Genomic DNA, 12,921 nt, shown 5'->3' with positions numbered 1-12,921 from the left:
GCACGTGCATCTGCCCGGCGCCCCAGCTAGCGCCTGTCCTCGCTGGGCGCTCCCGAGCCGGGGCTGAGGGGCAGGGGGCGTGTGGGCGTAGGGGCGCTGCGGCCCCGCCTGAGTCCCGCCGCCTGGGGACGCAGGTTCTGACGGCTGGCCCGAGGCGGGGCCACTGAGCCTGGGGGTTCCCACCGAAGCCGGCTGACCGGCCACGGAAGAGCCGGGGCCGCGGCGTGGACGCTGTCGAGGGCCGCGCCCAGGCGCAGGCTGGAGCACGTCCGGGAAAGGCAGCCGACCGGCTATAAATAGTGACCGCGAGCCTGGTTCCCATCACACACACTTAATTTAGCCGGCGGTTATAGGGATTCTTCCTTATTTATTTTTAAAGCACTTGTTTCGATACACTTGAGACTCGACCCTGCCAGAGGAGACAGGGAAGGTGTCCCGAGGGTTACTCATTCCCACAGGTCTTCGTGACCAGATGCTCGGGCAAGGCCCAGCATGCTTGCCCAGACTGGGGTCGAGGTTTTCACATCTTCTTTCCTCCGCAGAGTTGGTATCACTCACATTTGAAAGCCTGCTATGATAGGCCACCGAGCAAGGAAGAGGAATCCTGTCCTCGTCTATGATTGTCTGTCTCAGTTTAGAAGTGTTCCCTCCGGTTTTGCATCTCCAGGGTTTAGCACGGGGCCTGGCCTGGTCAGGATATTTAATAAATATTAGTCGACTGAATTTTGTCGACCCTTCTAGAAGCTGAAAATGATTTCAGCATTCCCTTTATGAGAGAAGGATTTATTGCAGGAATGTGGCAAAAGTAGTCTTTTCAAATTTCCATGGAACAACTTTCATTCGTTGCTCTTATTAGAGTTTAGATCTGCTCTGATTAGCAATCTTCTTGCCCTGGAGATTGTATTTGCTCTTGAGGTCTGAAGTTCAGGTTATCTTAAGGAAGAGAAAAACCTAAGCTTCTGAAAACACATCTTAGAATATCTTCTCCCTTGCAGAACTTGAAGGTGTATGTATGTAGTAGGAGACGGTCATGTAGACCTAATTTTTTTTAATTGAGAAAGACTGCTCTGCAAGGACTTCAAATGTTTTTCTGTTTTAACTAATTAATTAATTAATTAAGTTTATTTTGAGAGACATTATAGCATGAGCAGGGGGAGGGGCTGAGAGAGAGGAGAGAGGGAATCTTAAGTAGACACTGGGCAGTCAGCACAGGAGCAGTCAGCACAGAGTCCTGTGCAGGCTTGATCTTCACCAACCATGAGATCATGACCTGAGCTGAAATCAAGAATGGGAAGCTTAACCCACTAAGCCACCCGGGAGCTCCTATTATTTTTAATTGAACTGTGGTTGACATACAATAGTAACATTAGTTTCGGGTATAACACATAGTGATTTGACAATTATATACATTATGAAATGGTCATAGCAATAAATGTAGTTACCATCTGCCACCATCTAAGAGATTACAATATTATCGACTGTAATACATTATGCTGTACGTTTCATCCCTGTGACTGCTTTGTTTTTTATATCTGGAGGTTTGTAAGTGAAATAAACCAGTCGAAAAAGACAAGTACTGTATGTGTATCAGGTACCTAGTGTAGTCAGAATAGAAATAATAGAATAGAAACAGAAAGTAGACTGGTGGTTGCCAGGGGCTGGAGGAAAAGAGAATGAGGAGTTTGTGTTTAGGGGGAGCAGAGGTTCACTTTGAGAAGATGAAAAAGTTCTGCAGACAGGTGGTGGTGATCGTTGCCAAAGTGAATGTTCTTAGTCTGACAGAACTGCATAATTTAAAACAGTTAAAATTGTAAATTATATGTTATGAATATTTTACTACAATAAAAATGATATTGTATAGAGACTAGCAAAATTAAGAAAACATATGTATTTTCTAGGTAGACAACTAAGTTCTTAATCATATGATTTACTTTTTATTGTAGATTGCTTCTCATTTAGTTTCAGGAAACATTGTATTCGGGATAATTTCAGGGGGAAATGTCCATGTATATGTACATATACATATATGCCGAACTGATTAGACCTGAATTTTCAGTTGGCAGGTCCTATTGCCACATGCTAGCAACATTTCTTGCAGGAAAGGTGGCCAGCAGAGAGAGGCTGGAATGGGCGATGACTCTGAGCTAGGACTGCTTCCCACAAGGATGCTGGAGAGACACCACTTGGTCCCCTTTTCCTTTCTATGAACCACTCCGATGTGCTTGCTTAGGGTGCCCCCTGGTAGTCAGGAACGGAATTACTTTTCTGAGACCTGTATTGAATCTGCATAAATCTTTGCCCTTCGTAGATGTTAATGGAAGTTCAACAAATATTTGTTGAGTTTGTATGTCCTTCCTAAAGGTGGCAGCCCAGAGTAATCTTGTGTGTGATCATTTGAGAGCAGAATTTAATGGTGCTTTTCTTTAATGACCCACGTTTAAGGTGGATAAAAAACTTATTTTTTCTTCTGATTTAAAATTACTAGTATAGACAGTACCGTTCGTTACTTACTTATACTAATTGGCAATGCATAGTATTTTACTTTCTTTGTGGAATATAGATATATCTTTTATAGTATTTTTGTAAATTAATTCAACTACTATTTATTAAACTTCTGCTCATACAAGTCCATGGGCTGGATGTTGAGGGAGATGAGATCTTTTTCCACCCAAAGAATTCATCATGCTGAGCTTTATGCCAGTCTCTGTCCACTGGAGGAATTTCGTCCTGTTGTGAATTACAAAGTACTAATTAATAAACACTTGAAACGCAATTTCCTTCATAGGAAGACAGTAGTAAGTAAATAAAAAGCATAGTAATTTAAATAGTTTCTGGCACAGTTGTACATGTTCTGTACATACTTTTTAAGAGATGTAATCAGATACATGGTGGAAGCAAGTGTCCTTTGGACACTTAGGAGTAGGACTCTGTTTTGTTGTGAAAGCCTACATCTGTGTGGGTCTCTGCTAAATTTCTTAACAACAGAGTTTAATTCCTTGATTTCAGGGCATTTCTCTTTTTCAAAACTGCCTACCTTTGGGTGCTTGGATGGCTCAGTTGGTTAAGCGTCTGACTTCAGCTCAGCTCATGATCTCGTGGTTCATGGGTTTGAGCCCCACACCAGGCTCTGTGCTGACAGCTCAAAACCCGGAGCCTACTTTGTGGATTCTGTCTCCCTCTCTCTCTGCCCCTTGCCTGCTTGTACACTCTCTCTTCCAAAAATAAATTAAACATTATAAAAAAACTGCTCTACCTTGATTAAGTCAAAAGTTTACATCAGTGTCACATATTTAAATTCTACCCCAGACCAGTATTTTCCCAAGAGCATTTAGGAGCAAAGTGACTTCGGAAACTTTACTATCAATCACCTTGGAGCCCTCCCCACTGCTTTCCAAACACTATGGGGCTATTTAGCAAGTAACAATGTCTATATTTACTACATAGCATTAGCATTGTTTTGGAATTTTAATATTTCTTGAGGATTTCTTTTTTTCTTTAAAAAATCTTTTAATGTTTTTTATTTATTTTTGAGAGACAGAGAGAGACAGTGTGAGCAGGGGAGGGTCAGAGAGACAGGAAGACACAGAATCTGAAGACAGGCTCCAGGCTCTGAGCTAGCTGTCAGCACAGAGCCCCACGAGGGGCTTGAACTCATGAAACGTGAGATCATGACCTGAGCTGAAGCCAGATGCTCAACCGACTGAGCCACCCAGGTGCCCCGAGGATTTCTTAAGATAGCAATTCATATATGGGATGAGTGTCTTGAAGAAACTCATCTTAAGGTTTTCAAACCAGCATGAAGAGTCTGAGTGTTGATCTTTTTCTGCCTTTGGCCTCCACACTCCCCACCTCTCTGCTCTGCAGACACCAGCTCAGCTGGGCTGACTCAGTAACTTCTCACCATCCTTGGTGAGTATTCCCAGCACAGGTTACACTTCAAAAAGGAAGGAATATATAATGGAGTTTCTGCTTCTGAATTTAGCCCACTAGACCTATCTCAGATTGTGAAGTGTCAGCCCTCATGATTCCACCATCAAACCAGGTGGTTCAGCTTAATGATCCAATAACCTCATGCTCCTAACAGTTCTTCAGTTTCCTAAGCGTCTGTTTTCTTTTTCAATTCTTGGAAGGTTGTGGGAATCTGTGAGATAATTTCTATAAAGTGCTTGCAATTGGGAGAAAAGTATAAACACACAGTGGTCAATTTCTTATTTTCCATTAAAAAAAAGAGAGATTTGTTGGTCCCATACGGGCTTTGCAGGCCTTGGGGATGTGCATTGTGGAAAATCTCTGAACAGTCGCATGAACTGTACACAATTCTAGTGTGAATACTTTACTTAATTCCAGAAAATTTTGTGGTCGGAACAGAGGGCAGCAGCGATATCAGAGCAAGAAGAGTCAGTAGAAGTAAAGCTTTTTAGAACTACTCAAGTGAATAAAATATTCTGCTGGGATATAATTTTGCCTAAATTTAATGATCCAAAATTTTGAACCAGAACAGTAGGATGATAACATTTATTTATCAACATAACACACATTTTAAAGAATCTTTTTACTTTCTTCCGGAGAGTTAAATCTAATAATTTGAGCTTCCATCTCCTGTGGGAGTTTGCTTTGTAATCCTAGTGACCATAAGGCATGACTACTTTAAGAATTACATTACTCTTACACAAATGATTATATTCAACTAATAGAAACATCTAGAGTGTATTAACTGAATCCTCTTTGGTGACATTAGTGTGTTGTATGCAGAAGTTTTAGGTTAATCTGCTGGACAGTTCCTTTGCTGCTGCTCTTTCTTTTCTTTTGTTGCACGCAATCCCTTGCGTGGCCAGTCAGGATAAAGTAGGGCTGGGAAAACCATGCTGAAAAAAAAGCCCAGGAAAAGGCAAAAGGAAGAAGAGTGGGCATTTTGTGAGCTGTGCACAAAAGTGCCTGGAGAAGGAACTAGAAAAAGAAGAACAAACTAAGCCCAAAGCTAGCATGAGGAAGGAAATAAAGGATAGAGAAGAGATAAGTAAAGTAGAAAATAGAAAAACAATGGAGAAAATCAGTGAAACCAAAAGTGGAGTGTTTAAAAAGATCGATAACATTGACAAGTCTTTAGCTAACGAGAGTTAGAAAAAAAGAGAGAACAGGAAATGAGAGTGGGTCATTACTACCAAATCAACAGACATAGGATTTTGAGAGAGTACTATGAACAATGTATAAGTTGGACAACCTAGATGAGATGGACAAATTCCTAAAAACCTACTAAGACTAAATCATGAAGAAAGAAAATCTGAATAAGCTTAAACATTAAAGAGATTGAAACAGTAATCAAAAATCTAACAAAGAAAAGCCCTGGACCTGATAGTTTTGCTGGTGAATTCTACCAAACATTTAAAGAACTAGTACCAAGCCTTCTCAAATTTTTCCAAAAAATTGAAGCGGAGGAAACACTTCCTAACTCATTCTATGAGGCCAACATTACTCTGATACCAAAGCCAGATAAAAACACTACAAGAAAAGAAAATCATAGACCAATGTGTCTTATGAACATTGATGCAAAAATCCTCAACAAAATACTAGCAAACAGAACTCAGCAACATATTAAAAGGATGATACAACATTGACCAAGTGGGATTAATTCCTGGAATGCAAGGATGTTTCAAGTCAATTTGGTGTCAATATTCAAGTCAATCAGTGAAATGCATCACATCAAGAGAATGAAGGAAAATCCCACATGACCATCTCAATTCATGCAGAAAAATCATTTGACAAATTCAACACCCTTTCATGATAAAAAAAAACCCCCCACAAACATGCAACAAACTAGGATACAAAGAATCTACTTCAGCATATTAAAAGTCATATATGAAAAACCTATAGCAAACATCATATTCAGTGTTGAAAGACTGAAAGCATTTCCTCTAAGATCAGAAACAAGGTAAAGATGCCCACTTTCACCACTTCTCAACGTAGTATTGGAAGTTCAGGACAGAGCAATTAGGAAAGAAAACAAAATAAAAGGTATCCAAATTATAAAGGAAGAAGTGAAGTTATCTCTGTTTTCAGATGATGAGATCTTAAATGAGAAAACCCTAAGGATTCCACACACTCACACAACACACAGGAACCATTAGAAGTAATAAATAAATTCCTCAAAATAGCAGGCCACAAACTCCAGACACAAAAACGGTTGCTTTTCTGCATACAAACAATGAACAATCTGAAAAGAAAATTACAAAAACAGTTTCATTTACAATAGCAATCAAAAAGAATAAAAGACTTGGGAATTAACCAAGGAGGCGAAAGATTTGTACAATGAAAATTAAGGGTGCCTGGGTGTCTCAGTCAATTAAGCGCTGACTCTTGATTTTGGCTCAGGTCATGATCTCACATTGTGAGATGGAGCCCTGAGTCAGGCTCCCTCTGCACTGAGGGAGGAGCCTGCTTGAGATTCTCTCTCTCCCTCTCTCTATCACCCTCCCCCACTCTCTCACTCTCTCTTTCTCTTGAAATAAATAAACATTAAAAAAAATTAACTCAAGGGGCGCCTGAATGGCTCAGTCAGTTAAGTGTCTGACCTCAGCTCAGGTCGTGATCTCACAACTTGTGAGTTTGAGCCCTGTGTCAGGTGTGTGCTGACAGCTCAGGGCCTAGAGCCTGCTTTGGATTCTGTGTCTCCCTCTCTCCCTACCCTTCCCTCACAATTCTCCCTCTCAAAATTAAATAAAAAACATTAAAAAGTTTTAAAGAAAAACTAACTCAAAATTCATGAGATACCTAAATGTCAGAGCTAAAACAATAAACTCTTAGAAGAAAACATAGGACAAAAAGTTCAGGACATTAGTCCTGGTGATTATTTCCTGTATTTGAAATCATATCCAAAGGCATAAGAACAAAAGAATAATTCACAAATTGGACTTTATGAAAATTAAAAATGTTATGCATCAAAAGACTCTATCCACAGAGCAAAAAGATAATCCATAGGATGAGAGAATATATTTGCAAATTATATAACTGATAAGGGATTAATATCCAGAATAAGTAGAGAAGATTTAAAAGTCAACAATTAAAGGGGCGCCTGGGTGGCTCAGTCGGGTGAGCATGACTTTGGCTCAGGTCATGATCTCATGATTCGTGGGTTTGAGCCCCGCATAGAGCTCTGTGCTGACAGCTCAGAGCCTGGAGCCTGCTTCGGATTCTGTGTCTCCCTCTCTCTCTGCCCCTCCCCTGTTTGCACTCTGTCTCTCTCTATTTCAAAAATAAATAATCATTAAAAAAATTTTTTTAAGTCAACAATTAAAAAACTGCCTGATTCAAAAATGGGCAAAGGACATTTCTCCAATAAAGATACATAAATGAAATAAGCACATGAGAAGATGCTCAGTGTCGCTAATCAGAAACTTCCAAATCAAAACTACAATGTCACCTCATGCCCATTGGGATGGCTACAATAAAAAACAAAAAACAACACCAACAGAAAGCAGCAAGTGTTGACAAGCATGTGGAGTCAGCAGAAGCTGCATGCACTGCTGATGGGGATGTAAAAGGGTGTAGCCATTGTGGGAAACACACATTTTGAAAAATTAAAAATAGCATTGTCATCTGACCCAGTAATTCCACTTCTGGGTCCACACCCAAAAGAACTGAAAGCAGAGCCTCAAAGAGATATTTGTACCCCCATCTTCATAGCAGCATTAGTCACAAGAGCTGAAACACGGAAACAACCCAGGTGTCCACTGATAAATGGTTAAACAAAATGTGTTATATACATACAGTGCACTGTGATTCAGCCTGAAGAAGGAAGGAAATGCTCCCACATGGATGAACTTTGAGGGCATTATGCTGTGTGAAACAATCGAGTCTCAGAAGGACAAAACTGTATGATCTCACTTATATGAGGGACCTAGAATATTCGAACTCCTAGAGACAGAAAATGGAAGTGGTGGCCAGGAGCTGGGGAGGGCAGAATGGCGAGTTAGTATTTAATGGGGGCAGAGTTTCAGTTTTGCAAGGTGACAAGAAGTCTGTGGAAGAATAATGTGTACAACAGTGGGAATGGGTTTAATGACACTAAACTGTACACATGGAAATGGTCACAATGGAACATTTTATGTTATATGTATTTTACCACAATTTTTCAAAAGTGAAAAAGACCCCCACACTTTCTATCTGACCCTACAATCTGTGGCTGGAGCAGTTACTGGGGGGCGATTCAGACACAAAGCTTGGACCACGGTCTCTTCAGGTGGAAGGGAGTCAGCCTGCTTTCTAAAGTGAGCAGGACGATGGTTGATGAGCCAGAGACAGCAAACATGTAGGAGGTCTGGCCTGCTCGGTTCATCAGGCGGTGTGGGTGCTCGGTGCAGCTCAGAAATAAAGATGCTCTGGTTGAGAGTGAACTTATTTCTGGTAACAATAATGTAGCTGTTTACAGCCCCTTGGTGTTTTGGTTTCAAGGTACTTGATCTCACTTGAGCCTCACAACAGAAGTCTGAGGCAGAGATCATTTCCCATTTTTTACAGAGGAAGGTGTGGACGTGAAATGGTTTGCAAATATTTTCCACTGCTGGTAAGTAGCTTACAAGCCCAGATCTTTGGATCATAAATTCAGTACTTTTGTGGAACACTTGCAAGGCTCCTGAGGTTGGCTAAGAATAAATCAGGAAGCATCTTGGTAACATTTAGAAGTATTAGCGGTGTGAGTGGCCAGCCTGTGGTTCTGGGACCGGGGCTTCCTGTTATCCTAACAGCTCTCAGGATGCTGGTGCGTTTTCATTTCTTACTTTCTCCTGAAATGTTCTTTATTCTCTCTAATCTTCTGGGGCAGATGTTATATTTTGTTTTGTTTTGTTTTTGCCCATTTGAAAATTATGGAAAACCAAGACATTCAAGAGAATGAAATTCTTTGGTGGGAAACGAATTACACGTTTCAGATTGAGGTCTTCACGTCAGAAGAAACAGGACAGCAATCTGTACAATGGAATTTGCCTCAGGAGAGATTTTTAAAAATGTTTTTTATTATTTTTGAGAGACAGAGACAGTGCGAGCAGGAGAGGGTCAGAGAGAGAAGGAGACACAGAATGTGAAGCAGGCTCCAGGCTCTGAGCTAGCTGTCAGCACAGAACCTGACGCGGGGCTTGAACCCACAAACCGTGAGATCATGACCTGAGTCGAAGCCGGACGCTTAACCGACGGAGCCACTCAGGTGCCCCAGGAGAGATTCATTTTTAAGGAATTGTTTTCTGTTTTGGTTCCTCTGCCCTTCCTGGTATAGCGTGTGGGGTATTTCACGAAGTTTGTCCAGACATGTCTGCGCTTGGCGTGTGTGCGCAGGTACCCTCATCACACGTGCGCCTGGATGGCCTCTGGCAAGTGGGCTCCCCTCGTTAAGCCTCCTTACTCAGCCTCCCTCCCTTAGGACTGAGGTTAACAGGAGCAGCCGTTAAGCTGTCATTGGAGCGTGGTCTGCCCCTCCGAACTGCTGGCACCACCCTGGGTGTCATCGCAAGGAATGTGGAGCTAGCCGGTCACATCTCCCCTGCCCACCTGGCAAACGGGATGCCCACCAACCAGCTGAGGCTGCTGCTCAGAGCGGAGACCTGTTTGGAGAAGCCCAAGGATTACTCATCTTCATCTGCACCCGGGGCTACACGTCTTCCCTGCTCTTGTCCCTCCTCCCCCACTGACCGCACCTATGACAATCTTCCTCCGAGAGCTGTGATCTGCTGTCAACGTGGCGCCCCTGACGTTCCAGAGCGCTCTGTGACCCGCTGTTAACATGGCGTCCCTAAGGACTTGCCTCCTGAAACCCACTCTCTTGGGGCTCAGCTTCCAGCCATTCACGAAGGGGCAGCCGCTCCTGTTCCCACGCCTGTGGGTCCCAAGGCCCGGAGCCTGCATCGGCATAACTGCCTGGCCACTTGCCTGAAATCCTTCACGCCGTCCCAATTCCTCATAGCTTTTGAGGCGGCTCAGATCAGCTGTGCTGGATGCTGATGGTCAAAGCACAAAGAAAGATGCCTTTGAAGAGGTTTAAGTCACTGGGCTAAGAAATTTACATATATTTGCTCATTTAATCCTCACAGCATGTCCACTGATGGATGAATGGATAAACAAAGTACGGCACGTGCGTGCACAAACTCATACGCACACCCCCCCTCACATACACCCACACACAGTAATATTATTCAGCCATAAAAAAAAGAATTATCTTGCCATGTAGGATGCTATGGATGGACCTTGAAAGCATTGTGGTAAGTGAAATAAATCAGACAGGAAAAGGTAAATACTATATGATCTCATTTAAATATGGAATCTAAAAATAAAAGAAAGAAAATAAGAGAGATAACAAAACATAAAACGACTCCTTACTACAGTTCATGAATATAAAGAACAGATATGTGGTTGTCTGAGGTGGAGAGTGGAAGGTGAGCAAAATGGGTGAAGGGGTCAGAAGTTGCAAATTTCTTGTTATAAAATGAATAAATCATAGGGATGTGATGTACAGCATGGTGACTCCAGTTAATAATAATAACATATTGCATGCTTGAAAGTAGTTAGGAGAATGGATCTTGAAAGTTCTTATCACGAGAAAAATAATTTTATAACCATGTACAGTGATGGATGTTAACTTGATTTATTGTGGTGACCATTTTGCAATATATACAAATATTGACTCATTACACTGTATGCCTATCAAGCTAATACAAAGTTATGTCAATTATACCTCAATTTAAAAAATCCTCACAGGAACCCAGTGAGGGTCATTGGGTCCCCAGTTTTTCAACCAAGAAATGGAGGCTCAGAAAAGTTAATTAATTTGCCAAGGTCACACAGCTAGTAAGTGGCAAACCAAAGAGTCTGCTGGCTCCTAAGCTCTTGCTTTTAACCAGTTGTGTGTGTGTGTGTGTGTGTGTGTGTGTGTGTCTGTGTGTGTGTCTGTGTGTGTGTGAGCGTGCGCGCCAGAAAGTTTAGGCTTGTTTTGTGTGTCCTCCAAAGAGACAACTATGACTTAGGACAAGTTACTGAAGAATGGCTTTTGCTTCAATCCATTATATATGGCCTATTGGAGCTGTCAGGAGGTGGCTGGACTCAGGAAGTGATGGAGGTGGTAGAGACAGCTGGAGTGTTTGAGGAGGGGGCTATGTCTCTGAAAGTGTGGCCAGGGGATGTATCTGTGCAGTGCTGTAGGGAGATAACCTTCTGGAAGGAAGGGGTGAGGTCAGATCTAATGAAGGCAATATTAGTAATGTGTCAAAGCAGTAAATAAAACCCATTTGCTGACCCAGTTGATTTTGGAAATTTGTCAAAAGAACATTTGAGCCATCTTGTGCAACATGCCGGAGTAGGAGAAAGGGTGTGGCTTTGAGTCACCCCACAGGAGACCTGAGGTTCTCTGAGACAACTCTGCCCAGTGGGCATTGAGCAAGACTGAGGCAGAGGAGGGGTGAGGGTGCCCTGAACTTCCAGATCCATCTCCTCAAAATAACCTTTGCTCTTAGATGAAGGACAAACAGCGGCGTGAGAGCACCAGGAAACTTCTGGAGCTAAAGTTTAAGGCACTGCTCCTCGTGGTGTTGCTTAAACACCTTTTGTTCACTGATTACCTTTTTGATTCCTTTTCTGCTCTTTTCCTTCTTGGCTTCTATCGTCTACACTTTCTTGCTCTCTTGCCCTTGCAGTCCTCTCATTTTAACTTTACTTTTCCCGAACATGTAATTTCTTCTTTCCCTCACCTAGCTCCTCATCATGGATGGTTCTCCACCTCCCCTACCTTGAGTCCTTCTCCCCACCGCTGGCCAGCTCTGTGGGGAAGTAGTAGAGATGATTCCAGGCAAGCCTCTCCACCTAATTCCTGCCAACAAACTCCCTGCCATCAGCAGCAATTGCCACACAAGCATATTTTGATTTTTCGAAGTAACTAAGAGAGGGTCTGAGTTCGAATCATTGGTCTGTCCCTTATTAGCTTCCTAGCACAGGGCAAGCTTCATGTGCCCAAATTGGTGCATCTTGGAGATTATCCACATAGGATTGTTTTGAAGATGATTCAAGGTGACCCAGTGTATGAAAGAGTTGAATACAGTGCCTGGTACCCAGTTGCTGCTCAAAAAAAAAAAAAAAGGCACTCATTATTATTACTTTGAAAATTTTGTAGCAATTTGTCATTGCTATGACATTTATATTGTAATTTACAAAAGTATTAGTCCTTAAGAGATTAGGAAAAAAGTCCTCTTTTACTACAGATGGTTTGAGAAGCACTGGTCATTATTTCCTCATCTTTGCAAAAACTGCTTACTCTGAATAGAGGTGTTTACATAATTAGTGAATTCTTCAGATGTTGAAAGAATCAACTGCAAAACATAGTTTCATGTTTCCCTTGGACAGAGGATAAGCAGGTAGGAATGAAAAAGCTTTGCTTCTATTAAGGGACTCCGTGTCTTCTCTTTCTTCCTTTTGCCCCCCTGTAAGGCCCCCTTTGTCATTAGTAGGGAAGTGGTTGACAATTTTGTCTGTGCTCATCTGGCTGAAACTCCGCCTCTGTGTATTCACACTCAATGAACATAGACCAGGATTCAGTGACCCCCTCAGAAGAGGACAAATTTGATTTCCTGCTTTTTTAAGATTCAGTTTATTTGCTAGATAGGGACAATGCGTTTATAAATAGTGAGCAGCTCCCAAGAGTGTAGAAGTGTGTGTCATTTGTCATTTTCTCAACAGATCGTAGCCTCAGCCCTCTTGAGAAAAAAGAATGACATCACTTTTAAATGACTCCCCAAAGAAGAGTGTGTTGCAAAATGAAAGGTTCCATGTGTATAGAAATTGCTGAAATGGTAATCTCTTTATAGAGGCCGAGTCAGGTGTTTGCCAAGGGAAAAAAAAAAAAAAGCATAAGCCACTGGGTTTTCCTGACAGGACTTACCTTGCGTTTTC

Source organism: Suricata suricatta, chromosome 4 (assembly GCF_006229205.1).
Source record: "Suricata suricatta isolate VVHF042 chromosome 4, meerkat_22Aug2017_6uvM2_HiC, whole genome shotgun sequence".
NCBI lineage: Eukaryota > Metazoa > Chordata > Mammalia > Carnivora > Herpestidae > Suricata > Suricata suricatta.
The sequence above is the reverse complement of the archived record's forward strand: the minus strand, read 5'-3'. Positions refer to the sequence as shown.